The sequence below is a fragment of the Acinonyx jubatus genome, chromosome A1 (genome assembly GCF_027475565.1).
Source record: "Acinonyx jubatus isolate Ajub_Pintada_27869175 chromosome A1, VMU_Ajub_asm_v1.0, whole genome shotgun sequence".
Classification (NCBI taxonomy): domain Eukaryota; kingdom Metazoa; phylum Chordata; class Mammalia; order Carnivora; family Felidae; genus Acinonyx; species Acinonyx jubatus.
In genome coordinates this window covers 149,027,824-149,055,505 of record NC_069380.1, presented here as the reverse complement: position 1 = coordinate 149,055,505, position 27,682 = coordinate 149,027,824, and the positions used below count along the sequence as shown (strand labels likewise).

At 36.7% G+C, this 27,682-nt stretch overlaps 1 long non-coding RNA gene across 1 annotated transcript in view; it reads right to left on the bottom strand.

The window, feature by feature from the left end:
• Positions 1 to 4,509: 4,509 nt before the first annotated feature.
• LOC113593549 (uncharacterized) overlaps positions 4,510 to 27,682 on the bottom strand; it is a 39,279-nt gene continuing 16,106 nt past the window's right edge. The window contains exons 2-3 of the long non-coding RNA XR_003413761.2: positions 20,270 to 20,589; positions 4,510 to 5,219 (exon numbers count right to left, since the gene is read on the bottom strand). This is a non-coding gene — a long non-coding RNA (uncharacterized LOC113593549). The remainder of the gene's footprint in view (positions 5,220 to 20,269; positions 20,590 to 27,682) is intronic.

Genomic DNA, 27,682 nt, shown 5'->3' with positions numbered 1-27,682 from the left:
CTCTGTTATTTATTTTGTGATTAAAAAGTATTTCCATAAAATATTTAGAAATATTCCAAATGTGTATGTAAATTAGACTGTTAGACTGATCACAACTGCCAGACTGGTACCCTTTCAAAGTAAGTTATTTATCTATAATTTCAAATGTCCTAACAGAAGCAGTCTCAGGGTTGTCAGCAATTTACAGTTATTGATATTATTGGAAAATATTTTTAGACTGTATTCTAGAATATATACACAAGGTTTCATCTCTGGGAAATTATAATTTAAAGTATGACTAGACAGGGATGCCTGAGTGGCTCAGTGGGTTGAGCGTCTAACTCTTGATTTCTGCTCAGGTTCTGATCTCATGGCTGGTGGGTTCAAGCCCCACATGGGGCTCTGTACTGACAGCCTGGAGACTGCTTTGGATTCTACGTCTCCGTCTCTCTCTGCCACTCACTCTCTCTGTCTCTGTCTCTCTCAAAAATAAACATTAAAATTTTTTTTTAAGTATGACTAGACAAAGAAATGTGAAATGATATAGAATTGCTAATGAGGAAGGAATGTTCTCAGAAGGAAAAAACCACCCAAAGGCAACAATTGAGGATGTAGAAAGGGGTTTGCCAAGCTGGTTGCAACTTCTCTTAAGAGACAGGACTGTCAATTGAGAAAATGCCAAGGATGAAAAGCTGAATATTGATCATTTCAGTCGTTGATCATTTCCTCCCACTCTTTGACCCAGAAAAGCAAATTAAAACTTTGAAAGAAAAGGAATGAAAAAGTGATGTTCTAATGGTGGGACTCCTTTCCTTGGACAGGGAACCTAGGTAAACGGTTACTCATTGTTTTTTCATCTCTGAAGTAAGGCTGGTAAATTACATAGGTGAACACTTTTAACACATCACTACCACAACAAATGGTAAGTGTTAAATGAGTTAAGTAAAAGAAAAACTTAGCCAAAATGAAATGAATCCATTTCAAGGTAAACAACAGGTTTCCATTTCCAATGAACCTAAGACACTGCAAGGGGACCAGACAACATTATCGGCATACAATGAAACCACCTGTTATTCTAGAGTCTAAATTGAGAAATCCAGAAAGTCTCCAGTCTCTCAGTTCAGGATGCTTTAGATTTAACAACAAATAAGAGTTTCAAATCTCAAGATGCTAAAGAAAGTGTTTATGATGTAATAAGTAGCTGATTATAATATTGGGAAAAGATTTGTTCTGATAACTATTTTCATGCTTTGGATTTACTTTTTAACATAAAATACTGGTATTTTATAATATTGTACCTAAAGTTTTGCTTCCAAAGTTGTGATAAAGTCTCAAAAGGTAGAATCAAATGAGTATGTAAGATGAAGCAAAATGAAGGATAATAAAAAATAAAAACAGTCAATGTGAAAGGCAGTGTCTTATCTATATATTAATAATATTGAGGTTAGGACTTCAGGAGCAAGATAACTAAATTTTGGGATTATGCTCCAGAATACATAGACATAGTCACAATGAAGTACAGACCTAGGATTTAGATGCAGAGTCTTTTTCACATTGCAATATTGGGCAGCTACCTGACCAGGGATCCCCTCCCCTTCTCCACTCACATGGATGCACACAAAGGAACAGTTGGAAACAGAGCAGGGCTGCCAGTGTCCCACAAATAGGATGGCAAATTTCCTAAGAATTGCACGTAGAGTTAGAGGAAACCAAGGATGGAGAATGCCTTAAAAAAGAAAATCCACAAAGAGATATCTGACCCTAACCTCGGCTACAGGAGCTAGAGAGAAGAGAAACAAAGACCTAGTTATACAGACGACGTTAAAACAAACACATGTACAACATTGATAAGCATTTTGCTTAAAGGAAGAAAAGAACAGGAAGGGCTGAAAGTCTCCACACAGACCAATCTGTTTGATGAAAACATATTTCCTTTTTTCTTCTGCTCTCCTCTAGAAGACAGTGTACAAAGTGCTCATTTATATTTTCTTTGTTTTCATCCCAAAGCTGGAAGATCAAAGAGTTAATAAAACCTCCTTGCTATAGAAGGTCATTACAAAACTAAATGCAGCAATTCAAAGTGGAAAATAGAATGAATGCCAAGGAGATGTTTAACGAAGTAACATTCTACATGTATTCTTTGAAGAACATTTGCAGACTCGTTTGATTGCTTTAGAGCTCACAGGGCACAATGCGTCCTGTGCGGAGCCAACAGTGACTGATGGTTGCGTTCTGCGGCACTGAGGCCAAGCCACTCGGAATCACAAGTATATTTGAGAGTGAATTACCTAATATGGTGGAAATATTCATGAGTATTTTACATAGCAAAATGGTATTAAAAACTTCCACATTTTTCCCCCTTTAGGACTAAATGTCCAAATATAAGACATGAGTCTATTCATTTGAAAAATAATTTGAAGCCCTATTTTCCCAAGAACTGACAAGTTGGATGGCAAGATAAGGGATTAGCTTGATGTTTCCCATTAGCTTTTGAGATCCTTTTTTTTTTTCTGTTTCTGTTTCTTTTTCTTATTTTTTGGTCCTTTTTTGGCACTTACATTCTTAGAATGGGAGCAAATACGGAATATAGAGAGGTAGCCTGTGGAATTATCAATATTGTCATAGGATTCATTTGACAGAGGCAGGCTGGTACATTGCACTTGCCTTACCGTGTGACATAAGGCAAGAATTTGCTATTCACTGTAGCCCTTGAATCTCGGCTTTGAGACCCACTGGTTTTTTTCCTAGAAAAGATGCACAACAGTCTAGAACATCAGAAATCACCAGCCTGCTGGTGGACCCATGACTATGTGGTGAACCCATGACTATATGGTGACACGGAGGCCAATGGTAGAGATTATTTAGAGTCTCCGAGGTATAATTAGACTTTCTTTTTTTTTTAGTGTTTAAAAACTTGGGAAATACATGTTTTTCTTTTCAAGACGATAAGGTTCTTCTCTAGGATAATTTGGGAAAACTGGCAAAGCAGGTGTTCAGATAATGATTCCACTCAGAAGAGGAGTGTAATTAAATAACAACATAGGAACATAAAGATATCTGAGATTAAGTTTAAGCCATTAAAGTTTTTAATTATTTGGAGCGAATAATTGACCTATTTTACCATAAAATGAAACTTTTGAAGTACTGTTGAATGTTGTCCTGATGCCAGTAGTCTTTTTTTCCCCCCTTTTTGCATCAGTGGTGCATGTCACCTTCCTGCGAGGCAACCAGTTTGCAGATCTGGCCAGAGGGAAAATTACTGGGCAACAGAATGAAAAGGAGGCATAAGTCAGCTCAGCTCTCTGAACCCTAGAAAAGGCAACTTCCCTCTAGCTCATGAAAGAGGACGATTGTGCTCAGTACCACTTATCCGGTGCCAACAATCTGGTAAGCCCTCTATTCAGCACCACACCAAGGCTCTAGCAAGGTGACCCAGAGTTTCGGGCTGAGGTCAGGGAAAGGTCAATGCCTGAAAAATGGAACTAGTCAAAAGGAAAGAATCCTAGGAATGGGTGAGGTTAGTCACCCACAAGAGTAGCCCGATCCACAAAATGGCATAGAAAAGCATTTTTTATGGAATTTAAAGTTCTAAATAATCTCTCTGGCCTCGGCAAGCTGGGGCTAGATGCTCTGAAGTATGCTTATAGTAATCAGCATTCTATCATGAAAATTCCTATAGACTTCGTCCATCTCTTCATTTCTACTTTTCCGTTTCTTCAGTTCCTTCCTCCCCGCCACTCCAACCTTCGAAACTAAAGACCAGACAATAGGCATGAAGACACTATCACCTTGTTATTAGAAACCCTCTCTAAAAGCTAGTCAGCTTTCCCTTCTCCAGTATCTTTCTGGTGCCTCCCTATAAAGGCAGAGTCAAATACATGCCTACATGATGACGTTAGTTGTGCACGGTATGCCATGAGTACCCATTTTAAATAAGCACTTTCAAGGTAAACGGAACCTTGATGTTTGGAATATTCATTTGTCCTTTCAGAACTGTTCTTCCCTCACGTGATACATATGAGTGCTTCTAGGGTGCCTGTTATGAGCAGAGGTTATCAGGATGAAGGAACGTGGGCTTAGGGTTATTTATTTTCAGGTTAAAAAAAAAAGACATTTCTTCCCCTAGATGGCAAAATGAAAACATTTTACAAATAAATCCACAAATAAAACTTGATCACTTTAAAGATGTGAAAAGACTAGGTATACTTTGAAAAGGAGTTTTATTCTAAAGAAGCAACCAGAAGCTGATATGTGTAACTAAAATGTTTACTATTCATCTGCTTTCTTTTTCTAAGAAATCCCAAATCATGAAGTTAGAAGGTATTTCATTACTTCTCTTTAGTGTGTGGGAGGATGGAGAGAGAAATTTCAAGTTCTTTTTGTTTTATATTTGTTGTCAAGAATTCATATAAGAAAGTCAATTTTATACAAAATAATTTCATAAAATTACTTTAAAGAGAGTCAATTTCCATAGATCAATTTCAGTAGGTCATATAATATAAGCCTTTTAATATGAGCTCCTTAGTTTTATTAGTACATTATAAATTATTTATCTTGGAAAAAATACATTAAAAACAGAATTAGAATGTCTTTGGTTTATATAGCTCACAGCATTAAGTTAAAATAGTATAATACATGTTATACAGCGAGAAATGTAAATGTGGCCTAAAAGAACATTTTTGAGTCAGTTTCACATTAAACATTGAATAGAAAAGTTGACTTATCTTAAAATAAAGCAAGTCACTATATCACTCTGCTACAAGCAAATGTTTTGTTTGTAAATAAGGATGAACTGACAGTGCTTGAAAGTGTAGTTCATCAAAATCACAACAAGAAACCAAATATTATGAATGTGTAAAATTCCATGTTTATTTAATATCCATTACATAGCCGGTTCATTGAAACCAGACTTTGTAAAGACAAATAACATTTCTGATGAACATAAACAATATCATATAGTTGAAATTCATCCTGTATTTTCACATGAATAAAGATGTCATTATGCAAGAGTTTCAACAATAAAGACCTTGCTGTGAATTGGCATGGCATGCTTCAAGGCAGCACCAGCCTCTGTCAGCTCAAGAGGGGACATTAGCAGCTCTGCGCCAAGGAGCTCAGTGATCCCATGTTCAAACTCAACTGTTGTGGAACCTTTCCCTGATATCAGAGTTGGTGTCCCGTGTGGTCTGTGTCATGGGTACTTCCTCAGAGGACACATCCAAAGCTCAGGCTGGGTATTCCTAATCCAAAAAAAAGAAAAAAAGAAAGAAAGAAAGTAAAGGCAGAAAACCAATGGCAATATGCAGATAATGCACTTCTCTAGTGAAGGAGAAGTAGAAGTATTATACTCAATAATATCAATGATTATCTTTATAGTTGCACGTATTTATTGAAGTTTACTGTGTGCCAGGTACAATACTAAGCCCTTAACATTCACTGTTGTATAAAACAGATGAACATAAAGGAAGGGAAGCAAAAATAACATAAAAACATGGAGGGGGACAAAACACAAGAGACTCTTAAATATGGAGAACAAACAGAGGGTTACAGTAGGGATTGTGGAAGGGGGGGATGGGCTAAATGGATAAAGGGCATTAAGGAATCTACCCCTGAAATCATTGTTGCACTATATGCTAACTAGAATGTAAATTAAAAAAAATTTTTTTCAATAAAAAAATAAATATTATGTCAAAAAAATAAGACAAAAAAAGATTTATATCTAAGAAATATTCACTATAGCATTATTTACAATAGTAAACAAATGGAAACATTCCACAGGGGCAATAGTTTGGGAATTAGAAATATGTCAAATTCATAATCAGAACACTATGTAGCCATTAAAATCATGATATGAGGTAATGTCTGTAATTGTCATGTTAAGTAAAAAGAATACAAAAGTTCACAGACTATATAATGTGATATTTGGTTTAAAAAATCCTATATATCTGTGCAGTTAAATTCTGAAATGAAATTAAAAAAAATTCACTGTTGTATAAAATAGTCACAAGAATACTTTAAAGTAAACACTTCAGTTATTTGTGTTTTATAAACAGGGAAGCTAAGCTCGACAGAAGTCAAGAAACTCGAACGCTGTTTCACAGTAAATAGTAGAACCAGAATGTCCTTTGTGGCATCAAACATGGCTCAGGGAAGACCAGTAGCTTCCTGTGTCTGACATTGTAGATGAGCTGATAGCTTCTTCCAAGCTATTTGTAGCCCTTTTCCACCTTGCTTTCTCTATTATGGAGGCTAAAATTCCTCACATTCTACAAAGACCTTTTTATGTCTTTCTGATAATACTTTTTCTTCTAATTTTTACATTCTGAACCACAACACAGGTCTTCCTGCTCCTAGGAGTGACCATGTGATAGATTCTGGCTAAGATGTATGGTGAAGTTGCTAGCTAGGTTTTGCAGAATGTTTTTTTTTTTTAAAGAGACAAACTCAGTGGTATGGTAGGTCTCTAGCTAAGAGGGTAAACCCCATGTTAAGTATTCTATACAACATATGTACACCACACACGCATGCACACACACAGAGCAAGAAAAACAGACTCCTGGTCCTTTCACCCCTCCACCCTTCTTCTTTTCCTATCCTGGATTATCCATCTTCAGATTGGTTGATACATAAAAGAAAAAACAATCCTTCTGGTAAGCCATGTTAATTTGGTCCTTGTGGCTGACTATACTGATCACCTAAAACTGCTTTATAAAGTTTTGTGACTTACTGGGGGAAATAGTCACTAATATTTGTTAAATAAAAGTATAAATGATTGAGCTGTATATCTTAATTGAGGTATATTCTGTTCTGTATTTCTACAATTAAATTAATGCTGGGTGAATTTCCTTTTATTTAAATACTAAACACAAGCACATCTGAAATAGCTATCAGTTCTTTTTGCTCTAAGTGTGTAGGTTAAAAAATAAGACAAGCCCTCTGGGCTATGTGCACAGAAAGAATAGCTATAGCCCTGATCAGAGGGTGCCAAAGTCTAGAATTGAATTCATTGTTGGGCCCAACAGAAAAGGAAAGGAGAAAATCAAGGGGAGAAAAGAAGACATTTTTGGAAAAGGTGAGACACTCAGATTAAAAAAAAAATTCTGTGAAATTGAACAAAACCCACTTTCGCACCCCCTCCCCGTTAATGATTGGAATCCCATTTCCAACACTCACTGGGTGTATGACCAGAGATAAGGTTGTTTCACCTCTGTGAGATTACCAGTTGTTTTCATATATAAAGTCAACATTTTGCAGCCCTTCTCATAGGATTGTTTTGGGATTAACTAAAACAATGAATATAACTTGTCTGGTGCTGTGCCTGACTCATAGAATACAGTTAACAGATTTTAATTCTGCCCCCCACCCAGCTCCCCATTACCCATACCCTTTGACAGAAAGATGACTTCAAAGACTTCTGTCTAATCTCTGAAAGCATTATTTTTCTTCACAGTCTAGTCCCTATACAAAGATAACATTTGGTTGGACATAGATATTAGTGAAAAAAATGCCTCCAAGAGGGATATAAGCTTCCTGAAGGCAGTAACCATGTCTTATTAATGTTTAATTCTTCAAGAACTTGAGTTTCTAAAGAATGTCCAGTTAAGGTATTTAAAGAGAAAATAACTTTTGAGGCCCCCATATGACCGTTTAATGATTTATCAAGTCTAAAGCCTCCTCTTTTTCAAGGTGTAATCTTGTCAGCATTTACTACCCATTGAGCACAATACTTGAAGACTTGTAAAGTAATTCTGAACAAAGGTAAACCCATATTGTCCATAATAATAGGAAGTCATGAAAAAACAAAAAATATAGTATAATGGTTGTTTACTGTGAACTATTCCCTATGCTAGGCTCCTTTATACATCATCACTAATCATCTTCACAACTATGCAAAATAGGTGTCATTAGCCCCATATTATGAAAGGAAAGCCAGCCATCAAAGACTTGATTGGCACTAATACATGAATGCAGAGTGCCTTCATCACAGTTTGACTTCAGATTTCTCATATTCCAATGTTGGAGCTCTTCACACTCTACCTACTGCATCCCAGAAGACATGCAGACTATGAATTTCTAGAAAAAAGAAAAAAGCAAAGGAAATCAGACATCCAGTTTGGTGGAAAACAAGGTTTGGAGACCTTAATTATTCAGATCTATAATGTCAAAATTATTAATTGCTAATAAAAATCAATAATAGGGTAGGTCTATTTTTAATTTTTTGAGGAACCTCCACAACCCCAATGTTTATAGCAGCACTCTCAACAATAGCCAAATTATGGAAAGAGCCTAAATGTCCATCAACTGATGAATGGATAAAGAAATTGTGGTTTATATACACAATGGAGTACTACGTGGCAATGAGAAAGAATGAAATATGGCCCTTTGTAGCAACATGGATGGAACTGGAGAGTGTTATGCTAAGTGAAATAAGCCATACAGAGAAAGACAGATACCATATGGTTTCACTCTTATGTGGATCCTGAGAAACTTAACAGAAACCCATGGGGGAGGGGAAGGAAAAAAAAAGAGGTTAGAGTGGAAGAGAGCCAAAGCATAAGAGACTGTTAAAAACTGAGAACAAACTGAGGGTTGATGGGGGGTGGGAGGGAGGGGAAGGTGGGTGATGGGTATTGAGGAGGGCACCTTTTGGGATGAGCACTGGGTATTGTATGGAAACCAATTTGACAATAAACTTCATATATTGAAAAAAATTTTTAAAAATAATAAAAAAAAGAAAAAATCAATAATGCCCAATAATACTATTAATAATATAAAAAAGTCTCATTTAATCTTCACAACATTCTGTGAGACAGATGTTATTGCCTCCTTACCTGAATAGATGTTGACATTTAGAGAGAGCAGTGGCTTTTCCAAATAACAGATCTTGGACTTAAATTCTGACTTCATCACCTAGTCTAGTCCAGTCCATCACCATCACCTTTCCAGTATACCACCACATTCTGCCTGCCATGCTACTTTGCCTGAATTTCAGTGAAAAAAGGACAAAAGATATGGCAACATGGAGTAAACACCGTCTTTGGCTCTTCCAAAGGGCCTTTACTAGATCTAAATGCTTTCTGCTGACAAGGCTTTTTTTTTTTTTTTTTTTAATGTCTTCTGAGAAGGCATTCTGATAAAGTATGGATTCAACAGAACAAGTCTTCCCACTGAGCAAGTATTAAAGCGATTTTCTGAAGGTCTTTAGTTCATGCTTGGTTTTCAGTATGCCCTTTTCCTTCTTAACATCTGTTTTCAAATGAGCAGTGAGGAATCACTTTAAGGACTAGAATAGCTCTGGGATATTTAACAGATGCTGGAACTCATGTCTTGGGCGCCAGTTCAGATCCAAAGATATATGGTTCTCTCCTCTTCTAACCTATGACTTTAAGCAGTAAGAGCAGACCAATGTGTTTAAACTAGTATATTGTACCATAAAACCATTGTTTCCTATTTTGATTTAGAGATGCTGGTGAGGAATCAACTAGGATTGTTACCACTGAGAACTTGCACGGCAGTAACCATCATTCACTCCAGTGACACATGGTGTGTCTCTTGTGCTTTTTGAAGCAGGACAGCTGGATATAAGCAATCAGATGAGGTGGGATAGCATACATTCCTTTAAAAAATCTTTCTGAGTTTGGAAAAGGTGGAACTAGGGTGAGCAGCAGATAGAGCAGCAAGCAGTAGCTAACCAAGAAGAAAGATGATAATTCAAGCTGGGACTAAATTAAAATGAACAGAAAGAAAGCCCAAATGAGCCAATAGCTAAACATGGGAGTGAAAAAGACTTAAATGCCAAACATATCAACCTTGAAGACTAGAGGACCCTGGACAATACAGGTGACAATCAAAGCCAAAGGCACTCAGCACTCAGTTATTCTTTCTTTTTAAGGTTATGTATTTATTTTAAGAAGGAGAGAGAGTGTACATGCTAGCAGGGGAGGGGCAGAGAGGGAGGAAGAGTGAGAGAATTCCAAGCAGGCCCCATACTGTTTCTGCAGAGCCTGACGTAGGGCTCAGTGTGGGTCTGGAACCCATGAGCTGTGAGATCATGACCTGAACGGAAATCTAGAGTCAGACGCTCAACCACTGAGCCACTGAGGTGCCCCAAGTTTTTGATGCCCCTTAAGTGTTAAAAACACTGTCTTCCAATTTGACAATAAATTTCATATTTAAAAAAAAATTAAAATTAAATTAAAAAATAAAAAATAAATAAAAACATTGTCTTCAGATATTATTAAGGAAAGATACCTGAATCAGAAAGACTCAATTATATTTATAGATAACATTCTGACTCCTGGAGTGGGCCAAAGATGTAAAGGCATCCTTCAAAACCTAGTGTTTGCAAAGGCTTCTTTCTGTTTGTGCTCTACATTACATAGTTCTCCTTTTATTCCTTCTTGAACCCCTATTTACTATTGTGATATACCATATTAGCAAAAGCAAACAGTTTTGTTTCACTCTTCTAACATATATCTATTAATTTAGCCTTCACAACAAACCTCTGAGATAGGATCTATTATTATCCCCATTTTACAGATGAAGAAACAGCACAGAGAGGTCTGGCAGGTTCCCAAAGTCATGCAGGTAGTTAGTGAAACCAGGCCATCTTCTCCAAGTCCTTGCTCATAACCACTACACAAAGATGCCTTGCTTAACTCTTTAATGCAGTTAAAATATTTGACAGTCCTCTAAGAATAAAATTTCACTACAAACAAACTTATAGGTAACTTCCAGGTATTAGTGGGTCCATAACTGACCTGAAAAATCAAATTGTTTTTATTAAACTATGATTTAATTTCTAGTCTCTTTTGGTATGCAATTATATTGCATAAAATATAGGAATAAAATATATTGTTTTACTTATGTGATGATAATAATCATTAGAGAAATCTGAAAATTTCAGGAAGAACCTAAAAATTATAATTTTTTAAAAGGCTGAGTTCAAAAAGCCAAGCTAAAGCTAATGGGGCACCTCTTTGAGATGTGTTTAGTTTACAAATAACAAAAGACTCCTATATTCCTACCATCATTTGTGGGCATTGTAAACATTGTATTAATGAAAATACTAGTTCTGTTGGTGGCATTTTAAACAAGGAAGAGGCGGCTGTACTTTAGAGCTGAACATACACATAATTGGAAAAGGTGATGATGAACTAAACCATATTTACACAAACATTTGAAGTAATCGCTCGTGAGTCCTGTAGAATAGTTTTCCCCTTTTAAAATGATCACACACAGTACCCTATTGGTTCATTTCTTGGCATCTTATTCATGCTGTAAAGCTCCCTGCTGGATAGGAAATCTAGTCTCCATCACCACCTTTTTTTCAAATTAAGTTTCTCTCTCTTGCTGGGTGTATGAATGAAGTAAAATCTAAGGATTTTTCAATTTGTTTCATGATTTTTTGAAATGGGAATTTCAACCAGTGGCCATCAGAACGACAAACTCCAAAACTTTATGTCACAGTAGCAAAGGATGTGCATAGGGGAGTGTGTGTGTGTGTGTGTGTGTGTGTGTGTGTGTGTGGTTTATTTATGTGCCCAGCCAGAGACTATTGCAGTGATGACAAAAATTGGAGAATAGAGACTGGTAAATATGCTCTCTGTGGAGAAAAAAATGCAAATTTAAAATGAGTTGGACTTTCCCTCTACTACATATTTATTTACCAAAGTCATAGAAAACCCGAACTCATTTCAGGCTTCTTGAAAAGTAAACCAAAAAATGATTAAGCATCTCTGATAAAAGTGTGCATATATGGCTAGAATGCTAAATATCACAGATGAAAAAAAAAAGCAACTTCCTATACTTTCAAAAAAATCCCCCCCAAAACCTATTCTGACCAAAAATCATTTCCAAGCAATCTAGTAAGTAAAGTGTGAATGTATTAACCTGATGGTTTTCTGAAGTTTTCCTGAAAGTTGCACGTGTAAAGTTTCCATCTCTTACCTTTCTAGAAGCATGAACTGTCCATCTGTGTATCCTAGACAGAACAGTATCCAAGACGACACCAGCATAAAGTATAATGAAGTAGTGTTTCTCAAAATGTGATGCAAGAACTCCTCGAGTTCCATGAAAATCCTACACATAGCCTGTGGATGGTCTTTGTAAGGTTAATCAAATATCAGTGGCAATGGCAACACTCTTTGTGCTGGCATGAGCTAATAATCTACTTATGATATATACTAAAATTAGATGTCAGTTCATTATTGCCTCATCAAAAAGAGCACTAATTCTGATGAATTACTTTGATGGGTACGGCTGGGGTAGGAGCAGTAGGGTGTGGATTCTTTAGTTTTATCCGAGTAGTGTAAGGATTCAAGTATTTTTCGACTCATGTTCTTGGGACACCCATTTTTGTAGCCTCCTGAGATTTCCTAAATTGTTGTTTTATTGATCCTGAATCCAAAGAGAAAAAAGTTGACACCTTCTAAAAGAGATAGGTTTCAAATGACTATATGGGGTACAATTTACATTGGAATGGTTTCTCTTAATTTTGAGCATTAACCATTCCCATTGCTGTAGTACCTCCCCAAAGGAAGCATGGTTCATAGTCTTCAGACTGCCTTTTGGCACAGTAACGTATTCTCAATCTCACAGTAGTAGCCTGAAGGGCGGGAATTGTGGCCTCTTTTCTTCCTTCTTTGTATCCCTAGCACCTAAGAGTGTGCTCCATAGAATCAATTTGAATCAATGCCTGGAGACACCTAAAGTAGATGATTTGGTGTATAGTTATACTTGATTACCTAAATGTAAAATTACTATCGTATAGAAAGTAAAAAACATAATCCTAATGCTTTTCAAAAATGTACAACCACTTCATGACATGCCAAGATGGCTCCTGATATAGAGTCCTTCTGTGACAAGCTCACTACCCCACATAATCATTTGCAGAAACACTGGCCCCCACTTTCATATCGCCTCCCCACCTTACGTATGTAATTCTATATGAGTTTAAAAACCTCTTCGTCCCAAGATTTAGACCCACTAACCTTAGGTTTCGCTAACCAATTCCCTGTGGTTTTATAATAGCATCTATTCTACAGTACTCAACATCTTACAACATGCTTTTTCATGAGCACCTGTGTTTTGGAGAAAGTGACCAGTCTGTCACCATGCAGGCCCCCTAATGTCAGCTCACTTCTCTTTTGGCACCTTTCTGGCCCACCAGAGATTGTGGAAGAGGGATACTGTGAAAAGACTATTTAAGTCCACTCATCAAAGCAATTTAAGTGATGTATTGGATTAAAGTGTTATCACTATCTTAGCCAGTTAGGCTCCTGAATGGACTGGAGGAGAGAAAACCTTTCTGATGTACTTTGACTTCAAATTTTAAGTCCGAGTTATTTACCTCCCGAACTTACAATCTCCAACTTGCCTATTTCTACACTTCTGAATAATTGTTCCCTCTTTCTGGAATGTTCTTCCTGGCTCCTCTGGGATAGCAACTCAAATCTTCTGGGACTATATCCAATGTGATCTCCTCTGGGAAATGTTTCCCAGTTTTGTCATTTGTCACAAGCACATTTGTCAACATGTGCTTGTGATTGGTTTTTCTTACATATTTTCTTGGGCAAACTCTAAGGCCTGTGTCTAATTCATGTTCATGTCTATATAATATTGAAGAGAGTGTCTGATTAGTACTTAGTAGATACTCAGCAAACATTATGTTAAGTGTAAATAATTAATGACTGCAACCACCTCTCAGAGATTTCAATTCCTTCTTCCTGGAATGGAATGTAGAATTAAGCCATGAAAAAGGAAGTGACCTTAAAATTTGTTATTTTTTTTTATTATTATTAAAGAAACTACTCTTTAAGGAGGGATGGAAGAAAGAAAAATTTCTCCTTGGGTCTTACTCGGAGAGGTCACATCTTTGTTCTTTCAAAGTCGGCAAACATCAAACAGTTATTATTCAGGCTAATTTAATTTTCATGGTACTGGGCTATTTTATTATAATTAGCTTCTTATACTACTAATAAGGAAGAGAAAAACATATACAAGGTGAAAGCATCTGTCTTCACAAAACCAAATGCCAACAATTCCAAGATCTTCACTCTTTCCATGGTGGTTATATATCTGAGCTTGTCAATGTTAGACTTTAAGCTCCTGGTCATTTCCTCAAGCAAATATGATGAAACCAAAGGATCAAATAACGTTTTCAATTTATAATGTCTCACTACAAATTTTTAATTTTTTATAAATGAATTATTAAAGCTGCAAATGATAGTGGCTTCCTTTGAAGAATTATTTAAAGCTCTCTTTAAGTACTTAAAAGATAATAAAGAATAAGAAAATTCTGTGATTGGTTAAAGGGCAAAGGTATGTGTGCTATTGATGACGGCAGGAAACAGTCTGCCAGGTGACTTCAATTCAGCTGAATCATGTGACCCATATTTGTTGAGTAGAGGAATCAAGAAGTAGGCCAGTTAAAGAGGCTTGACAAAGATTGGAGACCCTTGGGTCAGAAACACTGCAAGCAAAGATAAGTGATTTTTTTTTTTTTTTTTACTGAAAAGGATCAATACCTTATACATCTAACTAAGCTGTCTTCTCCATCAGCTAGAGTATGCCTTTTAGTCTTCTTGAGACTAAGTGCCCTCATTTGTAAATGGGACCACTGTAACATCCTTGATAAATGATGAGGACAGGCAGACCTGAGATAAAAACCCTTTCTGAACTCACCTAGAAAGGGGAAAGCTAAGAGAGAGAACCCTACTGGGAATTATACTTCGAACGGGAGGCTGAATGTTGGAGTAGATTCCACACAGCTATGGGATGACTTGGTTTTGGTAAGTAAATAGCTCTTTCTGTCTGATTCCTCACTGATGGAATGGGGAGGTTTTTCAGGAAGTATAAAACAATTGAAACCTATAAGTAAGAGCAAAGTCATAAAAACCATCTGCAGTCGCATAAACTAAACGGACTCACTCTGACATGAATTGCTAAAGAGGCATTGTGGAATCTTCACATGTAGTGTGGCTTCTAGTCTACTCTCCTACCCCTGTTTCAGGGAGGATTGTGAGAAAGAAGTTATAACGACTGGGTACCTGAGATGAATCCTGAATGGCGCAGGGTGCATGACATGATGCTCCTGGCGTCAGGACAGAATGCTCCTGAGACCATGTCATGCATAGCAGTCTCATGAGTGAGCCAAGGGGTTGTAGAGATGGGTTCCAGGCCTTTGTGAGAATGGTTTGCAAGTGATCCCCAATTTCAAATGGCGATCATTTTTGCTCTGCTCAGGTACTCTGCATCAGAAATGAATCTGCTCAGGAATTCTTAGAAGACAATCAAAGAAGGTGCAGCAGCTTCTTCCTTCTCTGGGGAGTTATGCTGAGCAGCCTCCCTTCCACATATATTGTGCTGTGCATGGAATGGCGGGGGCGGGGGGTCCCTTGGAATTCTTCAGAGACTGAAGCCTCTCTAAAGGCTATTTGGCTGGGCTCTCAGAATCAAGAATGAACATGTTAGAGTCAGAAGTGGGTCTGAAAATGGGAATCCTCAATTTGGGAGAGTATTAGTAACTTAGAAAAGATGGTGAATTTATTTTTACCTCATTAAACAACCTGAATGTTATTTAGACATTAAGAGAGAGAATCAGTGTAATTGTTTCCCATTTCAGCCCTTGGACTTTCTATTTCATTAATAGATGTTAGTTACTTCTTTAGACACCCAATATATAACACAGATGCCTATTAGTCCCAACATCTGAATAAAGGAAACTGAGGCAGAGCAAAGTTAAGGAATTCGTTCTCATCTGACTGGAATTCTTAAATATATTAAATGCCTTACTCTGTTTCACCTCTTTCCATATACAGCATAGATTTTAACACCTAAATGATTAATTCACCAGCTTGACTCTGCTACCCACCTCCTCTCTTCCCCCGCTTTCCCACTGGGAGACTGGCTTCGGTTCATAGATAATACATGGACAAGAGGACAAGAGGAAAGCTTTTATTTATTTATTTTTTTATAAGTCAGTAGTTCGGTGACCGCTCTGTCATTCTGAAATTCTGTTCCTTGTGCTCCAGAATGTCTACTCAGCTGGAGTGGCCAGTACCTTAAGAGGCCGTGAGTCTCTGTCAATAGAAGGAACTTGCTCCTCTATCCCCCTCAGACCTCACAGAAATACTTTGTCAAGAGTCTCTGGATTTCACAAAGACATGTAGATTTCTTATCTCAAACTGCAAGTTTCACTATAGTATTTTTAAGATCTTTAAGACCCATAATTTCCCTGAATTCAAACCTCTTTCTAGTAGCATTTAGGTTTGTATTTCAACGAGACCCTATACGTGTGAAAAGATATATATTGCTTAGGAAATTAGTCATTAGGTTTACAAGTATTTACGACTTGTAAATTTAAAACAAAACATATTTTGATTTACTCAGACGCTAGCCTCAAAAGAGAAAAAACACAAGTTTAGCTTTTAATTTAATCTTAAAAAGTTTTATACTGGGGAATTTTTTTCTCCACTTTGGTTCTCAGCTAGCCCATGTCTCACAAATATAGTTTAATTTTCCTAATATTTACAGTTCCTCTGAAATAATCTTATCAAGTCACTCCTGTCATTCATTGTTTTTCAAGCTCAAAGTTAATGTGTAGTATTCACAAAGCGATAGGGGAAAGGACATTTTATTTTATTTATTTAAAAACAATTTTTTAACATTTATTCATTTTTGAGAGACAGAGAGAAACAGAACATGAGTGGAGGAGGGGCAGAGAGAGAGAGAGGGAGACACAGAGTCTGAACCAGGCTCCAGGCCCTGATGTGTTAGCAGAGCCCAACACAGGGCTTGAACTCATGAACCACAAGACCGTGACCTGAGCCAAAGTTGGATGCTGAACCAACTGGGTCAGCCAGGTGCCCCGAAAGGCCATTTTATTTTATTTTATTTTTTTAATGTTTATTTATTTTTGAGAGAGGGAGAGATGCAGAGTGTGAGTGGGGGAGGGGCAGAGAGAGACAGGGAGACACAGAATCTGAAGCAGGCTCCAAGCTGTCAGCACAGAACCCAATATGGGGTTCAAACTCATGAACCGCGAGATCTTGACCTGAGCCGAAGTCAGATGCTTAACTGACTGAGCCACCCAGGTGCCCCCGAAAAGCCATTTTAAGCAAAATGATTCAAATTAGTAATTTTTTGGAAATGATTCAAAAAGAGAAGTGACATTTACTTGGCAAATGGCCTGTGGACTACAGACGGTCCTGACTGGGATTTTCTGCCCTCTCAAGGCTTTGAGTTTCCCACCTATCCAGTGAGTCAGTCTCCAGCTCCCCAGCACCTTTGTGACTTTTACTGTTTCAGTGACTATAGCCTTTATGTAATATTTGCATTGCTGTCTTCCCTGAACTAATGTTTACTTAATTTTTGTCCTGAATTAACTTAAAATTTTTTTTAACTTAACTAAATGTATCTTAAAAGAAAGTTTTGTGTCTCCGCCATAAGTAAATGGACAAAATTTATTTAGTGGAAACCATACAGTGTTATTAAATTCTAGCTCCACAGGGTTGTCTGCTGAAGACTGAGCCTGAGGCTTGCTTTCTGTTTCTTAAAAAGCAAGAGAAAAGTGGTAGAGAGTTCTTTGTCTGCCCCAGTCTGAGACTTTCTTCCTGATATAATTAGAAGTCTCAAAAAACCTGAAATAATGCAAACTTTCTTATTGTGTTCTTTGGTATCGATATGCCTGCTAAAATTATCTTGTATACACCAGTGGTCCATATATATCCCTCAACCTGGGAAACACAGAGTTGAGTGTTGTCCAAGACCTCTGCCAGCTATAGCTTTTTTTTCTTTTTTTAATGTTTAATCTATTTTTGAAGGAGAGAGAGAGCGTGAGCGGGTGAGGGGCAGAGAAAGAGGGAGACACAGACTCCAAAGCGGGCTCCAGGCTCTGAGCTGTCAGCACAGAGCCCGATGCAGGGCTCGAACTCACAGACTGTGAGATCATGACCTGAGCAGAAGTCAGACTCTTAACCGACTGAGCCACCCAGGTGCCCTGCTATCACACTTGATTATACTGCAAACCAGGAATTTCAGTTTGTAGACATGTAAAAGACACAGAGGTACGTTTTCTTCCGGTGCTTCGAAAGCTGAGACACAAACCTCTTGTAGAAAGAACTGACTCTTCTCTCTACTCCATGACTCTGGCTAACTTGTTCACACATGAGAAGGTAATGAGGAAATGTGGGTGGATAAGAGCAGGAATTAGGATTCAGCTGGCCCGTCTGATTTGGCTGTTGCCCCTTATCTAACCATCAAATTGAAAAATGTCATTAAATCAGTTGAAACTTTTTTGAGCAGTGCTGAAGGTCAAATTCTGGGATCAGTTTAACAAAGGTACTCTATTTTGATAAGAGAATTGATGCCGTTTTGATAATATTGCCAAGCTTAATTTTCTTTACCTTGTTCTGACTGCCCAGTGACCATTTACATGATGAAAGTAAATGTTTTAAAAACTGAAATGAGGGGTGCCTGGGTGTCTCAGTCGGTTAAGCATCTGACTTTGATTTTAGCTGAGGTCATGGTCCCAGGGTCAAGGGATCTAGCCCAGAGTTGGGCTCCATACTGGGTGTGGAGCCTGCTTGGGATTCTTTTCTCTCCTTCTCTCCCTGCCCCTCCCCTGCTCACACTCGCCCTTTACGAAAACCAGTGAAAACTGAAATGAATAGCCATTTCTGTTTAGAGTTTTGTTTGTGTTCTTTTTTTTGCTATAATTTTGTACGCTTAGAGTAAAACCTCAGTTCAAGAACTTTCTTTCCTCCTTTGCGGAGTCACACAAATGACCAAAACTTAGAACCGTTTTGTTACCCAGCACAAAGTAAAATGAATTATTAAAGTTGACTCATATAGAAAGTAGCCATGGAAAATTAGTGGAGAAATTCATTGTTATTTTTTGACTTCTATTACCAACATAAAACACCATAATGGCAATTGAGATATCATTATTTTTCAGTAATCCCTTGTACCTGGCAGGAACTCCAAGGAGTTCTTCCTTCTGCCTGAGACCTAGAGGTGGTAGTTTTTATAAGATTAAAGTTGGTGCTAGTCATTTCAGATACTCACTTCCAAGTAGAAGGTGGGGGCTCACCCTCACCATAAGTAGCCTCAAAAATGCACCTGGCTCCTGCCACCATGAGAGAAAATTTCCAGTTAGTGCAACTGCTGCTCCTTTCTACCTACCTACTTAATTCCTACTTCACTTTGCTTAGAAAACAGTACAGGAAATAAAAGGCCAGGCTCATAATTTGCACGGCAAATTACCCACAGCATCTGCAGAACCAGACCCTGGGTTGGAATCTTGAAATTCAGTGGCTTGGAGTCTTGAAGAGCAGTGGCCTGGGAATCAGGAGACCTGGGTTCTGGGTCGGCTTCACCACTAACCGTGTGATACTGAGAAACTCTATTGTCTTTAGTGATGTTCAGTGTCACTTTCTCCAAAAGAAAGGGTGAGAAGAGACCTATGTAGCCATTTCTTCCCTTCACATCCTATGATTCTATTTCCTATAGTGTTACAGTGATATCTAGCATTAAAAATAATGTTCAATTATCTGAGACTTTGAAGTAACAACCCAGCGTGGCATGAGATTTTAAAAAGAATAGGCAGCATAAACTCTCATCAACAAGTCACACACTTCATTAAGAAATTAATAATAGACCCACAATTAGACAGATATTGTATTTCTGATTTGCTGGTTAACTCATTGACTCTGCTATATATTGACCTTCAGAAAGCTAGGGAATGATAGATAGGGGCCTAATCATTAAGTAGTTGATCTTCAAACATACCTGCATTAATATTTTATCGATTGCATTTCATTTTAATTGTAGTGTGGTTAAAATTCCAATGAGATAAATATTTTCCTTTATGTGAGAACCCCAGAGAACAGTAGCTTTGAAACATTTATCATAAAAATAAACACAGACTATTACCCAACAATTATGCATAAAAATGTCTGTGAATGACTAGATTAATAGAGGCCTTCATGTAAAACCAATGATCTACATTGAGCCTTACAGGAAGAGCATGTTTCCACAGATACAGAATATTCCCAACCTGGAGAGCTGGCTGAGAAAATGCAGCCAGAATATTACTCATTTAGTCTTTTCTACAACAGCTCCATACTACAGCCTAAAACTAAAAGCCAAAGACTACATTTTCCAAATGTTTGTCAAAAACAAGGGAATTGTGCTTATTTATTTTAAATTCAAACCCAAATGTGCTCATTTTTAATCCCACAGTTTTTAACTCTGATATTCATCTCTTTTCCATGAGCAGTAGTCTCACCTCAAGAAAAGAAGCATGTGATAGTCCTTTCAGTCAGCCAGCATCTCTCTGTTGAAATGCAACTATTCCAAGTCAATAAGTGGTAAACTTTGGTAGGAGTCTGACTCAACTTGGTATTAGAGTTACTCCTGAGAAAGGGTCTTCAGTTTGGTGGAGCTCCTTTCTTCTGATCATTCATTCAGCGAACTCTTGTGTCGGGCACATACTAATCTTCTCACGCACGTTACTTTCACACTGTATTTTTCCAATGGAATCAAATCTAAAACACCTAGTGACTGAATCCTGGAACCATACTCCGGAGGCCATATGTCAGCCTACTCCTATCAAGAGAGAGAGAGAGAGGGAAAAAAAAAGGAAGTCTGAAACTAGAAACCATGAGACAGTATTCTGTGCTCTCTTCTCACTTTCCTGAATTATGTATTTGTCCACACCTGGCTTTCTGCAGTGGGAGGAGGCAGCATAGGCAAAGAGTAAGAACACTGCCTCTATGACCAGACAAATTTGCCGTAGAATCCTTGCTTCCCCAATTACTGGATATGGAACTTGGCAAGTTTTTAAAATCTCTTGAAGCCTAAGTTTCTTCTCTAAGTTGGAAATAATAATATCCTACTTGAAGTTGCTGCAGGGATAAAATGAGATAATGTGAGTAAAGCTCTTAGTACCGAGTCTGGAAATGATAAGCACTCTGGAATGTGCAGCTTCAATTTAATCTTGTCATTAGCGGAGCATAGAGATGACAGATGAACTAAGACTTATTAAGTGCCTAGTACTCCTTGGGCGAAGAGAGACTCTAGATATTCCCTCTCTACCTCCACCTCACCCAAGTTTCTTCTTTATGAATTTGAGAGCGAATTCTCTGGCTTGTGTGCCATCTTTCCCTTTATCTCCTCTTTCTAATTCCTTGTGATTAATTTTAGCAATAGCACTGGATATCAGCAAAACCGTCAACGGAGAAAAAGAAAAACAATACAAATTCAAATCATTACCTAAAATTTATTTATTAGTAGATATTTCTAAGTGGTGGAAGTAATGATGATTTTTATCCATTTGACTTTACTCTTTATATTTTCCAAAATTCTGCACTGACATATATTACTTTTATAAGAACAAAAAAAATGTATTTAAAAGTGTGTGTGCATGAGTGTGTGTGTGTGTGTGTGTGTGTGTGTGTGTGTGTGTAGCTGGGGGAAGTTACTTATAAAGGTCAGTAAAGATGTGGTTGCAGGGGATTGTCTGAAATAATTGGAGCACAACTGAGTACTAAAACAAAATTATTTTAGAAGCAGCTCGGGACTTAGAGGACATTGGTTTAAATCTTAATATGATGATTTAGTAGCTGTATCACCTTTGTTGCTTAACCTTTCTAAGCCTCATCTCTCTCATCCATTAAATGGGGTAGTAATCTCATTCTTCTGCAGTTTCTTGAAGGCTGAGCTTACATGTGAAAAAGGTATGATGTATGGGACTGAGTTAGAGTTCAGACTTATAACCTGAAGAGTATTTAAATGCTTTATTTAAAAAAAATGACTAGAAAACTTAGACAAAAACTCCTGCACGAATTAAAATTATTTCATACATTTGAATGTTTCACCCATACCTGAAGTGTATAACATAGTAAAAACTAAACTTAATATTTTTTCTCACAGTCCCTTCCCCAAGTAGCTCCTTTTCGTAGATTTATTAGTGCTGTTGATCAGCTTCATGGTTCCCCAAGCTAATAACATCAACTCATTCCAACTTCTGATTTTGCAATATTCAATCTGTTCCTTATTCCAGTTGAGGTTCCCTCTGAAATATTGGTTTGATTCCATTCTTTTCTCTCTCCTTCAGGGTTTCTCCACCTCAGCACTATGACATTCTGGGCTGGGTTATTCTTTGTGATGAGGATCTGTTCTGTACATTGTAGGATGTGTAGCTGTATCCCTGACCTCTGTTTTATGACAACCAAAAATGTCCCCCAGACATTACCAAGTATCCCCTGGGAGGCACAATCTCTCCCAGCTGAGAACTCCTGCTCTGCTTTGCACATGTCCATAACAAGAGCACACCCACATCACGGGTCCACATGATACTAAAAGTTGTAAGAGCAACTTTTAAAAACATTTACCCCAAATTTAGTGTTTGAATCTAAAATTCTTACCATGAATTTCCATGTAACTTTCAGAGAGTTGCACAGGATACAGAAAACAATGTGTTGATATCTCTGATATTCTCTGAATAGCGTAGTGCTAAACATTGGCCTTGTTCAACGATGTTATGCATTATTAAGCGAAAAGGTCTCCCTCATCACTGAATCTTATTCTGAGAGTAACCATTTAAAGCCAAAATGTCTTCTTTATATTTTTGTTGTTACTTGCATCTAATATGTATTTTTTACATATCTTCTTGCTTATTTACGTTAGAACGCATATTCATTGCAGTGTAGAAGCAAAATGTAATCTGTAATCTCATAACGTCTTTCATCCACACCAACATAATCACTAGTGTGTTCATTAAATGTTAAATAATCAAGAACTATGTATTTTTATAATGCATAAATCCTTAGTAAATTATTATATAGATGTGTTAGAGTGTGTAAATGATGTTTAGGGGAACTGGGAACTGGTTGGGGCTTTCACTTATACTAAGAATGCATTATTATTTTTCCTATTTAAAATAATGAAATATTTGCTCTTGCAACAAAAAATTTTGCTTTCCCACACGTTTTCAGAAGTGGATTAGAATCACATATGTAGGAAGGAATACCTGCAGTTATATTACTTGAGCATTTACTATGTTGGCTTTGTGCTAAACATTTCATATACATTGTCTCTTGAAAATAAAGTACCTCAGCACAGATACCTGAGAGAATAAAGAATAGATACAAAAGAAAGGTAAAAGACTTCATTTTAAATTTTTTAGAAGATATATAACTAATTTTGGCTCTAATCCTGAGATTTAAAAAAAAAAAGAAAAAGTAGCTGTTCTCATTTTAAGCATGAAGGATTCCATTCCCTTGTTTTCCATTTACTCCTCCTTCATCGGAATCTGGCTTCTGTTCCATCATTTTACTAAAACTCTACTAGCCATATTCATCAACAGCCTTTTGTAGTAAACCTTGTTGTATATTACTTCTTCACTTTATTTAAAATACGTTAGACCATTTAGCTTTTTTAAATACCGTATTCTCAAATGCACATCCCAAAGCTAGATTTCTTGCCTGATCTGTACACCCTGTATTTAACTATAAACTGAACATCAGTATCACAACTTAGATGTCTTACAGACAAGCCTATGATTCAATTATGCAAAACTGAATTCATCACATCTCCTTCACCCAAAATCTGCTTTTCCTCCTGTGTCTCCCATTTTAACAAATGGCTTCATGATTACCTCCATTTCTAGAGCCAGAAATAAGGTATGATCCATGGCTTTTCCCTCTCCTTTATCTCTTTCAGCCAATCAGTCATCAAATCCTATTGATTCTCTCTCTTCAGTAGCTCTTAAGCCCATATTTCCACCCTCCTGCTATCGTCTTACTTCTGAATCTTACAGTCTTTTGACTGTTTTATGCAGTTATTTCCTAATTGGCCACCCAGATGGTCAACTAAATATTAAAATAAACTGCTTATTTTTCTGAATTGACCAAATACGTATGCTAGCATAGATAAAAGAAAACACCGGACATAGCTGTCAGACCATGCGTATTATGGGACTGGTGCAGCAAGACTGTGGGGAGGAGCCAGTGAGAATACCACTAAAGAAAATGTGGGATCAGTTGCAGGCTATTTTTAGCAGACTAGGTGCATACTTGCTGGATCTTAAACAATGACATATTAAAAGATGTCGTGCAGCAACGTTCTTGAGATACGTGGTCTCAAGCCCTATATGTGTATATAGAAGTTAGGAAGCCACTACCCTCCACTGTATATAAAAGTAGGAAATTATTGGATTGAGCCATACATAAATCAATTATCAGTAGAAGGTAATAACAGAGCTAGTTATTTGGGGAAAAGGTAAATTACAGGTATAATTTTATGTCTTCTGTATCTCCTCTAATCCAACTTAATTTTAGGATCTCTTAAGGCAAAAACTTTGCCTGTATCTGTCTCTGCTTATAATATCTGCTTAGGTTACATCAGTCATCCCCACAGTATAAGTTTGCTTACTTTGAAACAGTATTCTGTATAATTCTTGCCGCTTGACATTATATTAGAAAAAGTGTTGACATGATATGTTAGTCTTTGGAAAGGACAGTAAACACTTGTAAAAATAATTCGTTGCAGGTAAATAAGGTAGTTAGCAAAGGTTGCCATTTTAAAGTAAATACATGGAACTTGGATATTCTAAAAGGCTCTCCTAACTTTCCTCAGACATAGATTGAAATAGTATTTTGTTTTCCGATCAACATCAATTTCTTGCAAATAAGTGTCAGGCTCTGAGTTAAAAAACTACTTTCTTTTGATTTTATTTTTTACAAAAATTTGAGTGAAAGTAAATAAAATTTTTGTTGTCTAAATATTATATATCTCTGAGTAAAACTTTGAGATTATCATATTCCTTGCATAGTTGATGAATAAAAACACTGTACAAAGTAGAATTTGAAGATTGCATTGATTTTTCCAATTTTAAGTGATTTAACCTGTTACAGGCAAAATAAACATGGGGATTTGCAATTCCTGTTTGGCTGTTCATTTTGAAGTGCTAAATAGTTTTATTTCTTTGTTCTGTCTATAGTCCCTAACTGATTTCATGAGTTCCACTGTCTCAGAGGCAACTCTGAATTCTCTTTCTAAAGATGAAGAGTTATGGAACAGATTATATGAAATACTGTATAGTTCAGATTAATTATTGATTATAATAGACATTAATTAATAAATCCATTCTAATTGTAATTACTTATAATAGTGAATTAGAAAAAGACTTTATGTTAGTGGATCAATGAGAGAAAAGGAGGGTCTGTAAGTTTGCTGGAGAATGGGTATGCGGTAATAGAGGATAGGGTTTATTAGCAATATCACCTAAATCGCTTGTCCATGGACATTTTTCACATATCTCTAAGACAAGATTTTTTTTCTGATAAGATTTACCATGTCCAAATGGTTCAGTGCTGACAGACTCTCTCAATACTTCCTCCAGATTACATGGGAAAACATCACAAGGAACAGCTTGTTAGCCCTACCTAATGATCTGATTTTCTGTGAACTAAAAAAAGTCTGTCTGCACAAACAAGGTGTTTGTGTCAGGACCTAAAAAATGAAGGTCCTGAATTGATCGATATGTACCTGGCTGATAATGCTATATATATATATACCACATCAGTTTCTAGTGTTCTATTGTTTCCAGTAAACAATACTCACATTTTTATCACGTTTTTATAGTTTGCAAAGTGATTTCACATACAGTACCACATTGGGCCCTAAAGAAAATACAATGAGATGAGTAGGGTGGATTTTTGCCAATGTATACAGATGAAACACCTAGATATCTGGAATGTGGCCATAAAATACCATGGCCACTTTAAATCTTCCTTCAGGTAAGGAGTGCAGGAGAAATAGAAGTTGACTGAGCATCTCAACCACAAGCAGCCATCACTGAACACCAAGAGATTATTCCACAGAGCAAAGAAATCTGCTCTTTTACTTGTCTCTATACCAAAGGTTCGTTGGATTATTCTAGCAAGAGTCCCCAGTTCCAGGAATCTAAGTACAGGGTTTCCCCTGTATGTATCCACTTCCAGACAGCTTTTTTTGATTCTTACCAAAAAGTATGAAGGGAAGAAGGTGTATTCATCTGACTAGATTATATGGAACATGAGAAATTAGGTAGGGAGATGGCAGTGGTGGGACCTCTTAAAAACCTTTTGTTTGTTTTTTATTTATTTTATTTTACTGTTTTCTTTGTATTATTTTTTCTTCAAAACCCTTTGAATTCATTTATCACCAAACTGGTCCTGGTTAAATTAAAATCCAGTGCTGAATGGTAACAAAAGAAAACAATCTCACAGACACTGTATCTGAAGAGCTCTTTTAACGTCTAAGCACAGTGGAGAAATAGCGTGAGGACTTGCCTAAAGCAATTGCATCTTCAAGGTTAAGACAAAGTCTTGGTCACTGACCCACATTAACAATAGCTGAAAAAATCAGAAGCTAAGTAATGAAGTGACAGAAAAAGAAGGAAGAACAGAGGAAAGAAGACATGAAAAAGAAAACCAGGAGAAATGAACAAAGTACAATGTAGAACTTCTCTTATTTTTTTCTATTTTGAAAAAACATCAGAAAAATATTTAACCATAGCTGTTGTACACAGGTTTAAAATTCAAGAATTAGCTACATACTAACATAAATTATGAGTTTAAATCCAAGATCAGTGGCACATTTTTCATTTTGCAAATTTTAATTTGGAAATCTATGAGATGTGAGGATTGACCCTGGCGAAATGATGGAGATTTTTAAAGACTAAAATGTACCTAAATCCCTAAACAGAATTGTTTTCTTTAACATATTTTTAATATCGTATCTCTAAAATTAGGATAAAAAAATCATAGTGGGACAAGATGAAAAAACATTTCCATTTCAGGTAATGTAACACACGTGTTCTTCTGCATTCAGAAATACATTCTACTCACTGACTACATTTCATTTTCAATTTCATTGACATATGTTCAAGAAACCCAGTTTTAAGCATGTTCTTTTAGTAAAATGTCACTTTTGCACATGTATTCAATTTGCTTCCAGTTTTTCCCCCCATATGTTTTTCTTTCAGTTTAGTCACTGAGAGTCTTAAAAACTATGGAGGACTATTTTTTTCTCTGTCCCTGAGATGGGCTCTCGTCAAACTCAAGTTATGCATCTAAAAATTCAGTTGTAAGTAAATAAACACAACATTCACTATAAATAAAATAGAACAGTTAAAAATAATAACCTGGAGTTATCTTAATCCTTTATTCTACACAAGGCATTCAGTCAGTTGTCCTCCATTCCAGGATAGAGTGATTTTGGAATATGGTGATTTTGTACCTTACAGTGTATTTTAATAAATTTTTGCTGAATTGAGTTGAAATTGATCATGTCACATAGGCTATCTACCTGAGACAGATATCTTTGGGTCATTCATGTTGTTTTGATAACAGTATCCCCAATTTCGCCTTCCCACTCCATTTTTATCACGTGCATGATAGCAAAAAAAGGGAGGATAAAATCTTTATAGAGATGGCATGGCAAAATAGACAATTATAAAACTGAAATACTTTCTAGATGGATCCCATTTACTCTAGAAGAAAATATATTGCAGTTTTCCTCTACTGCAAACAATTGTCGAGTAATATTTTGACATTAGTTTTGTCACCTGTCCTAAGTCACATGGCTTGTGGCACTGTTCGAGGTAGAATGTAAAAGTTGTGATGCTCACGTTATTCCTAATTGTATTGGCTTT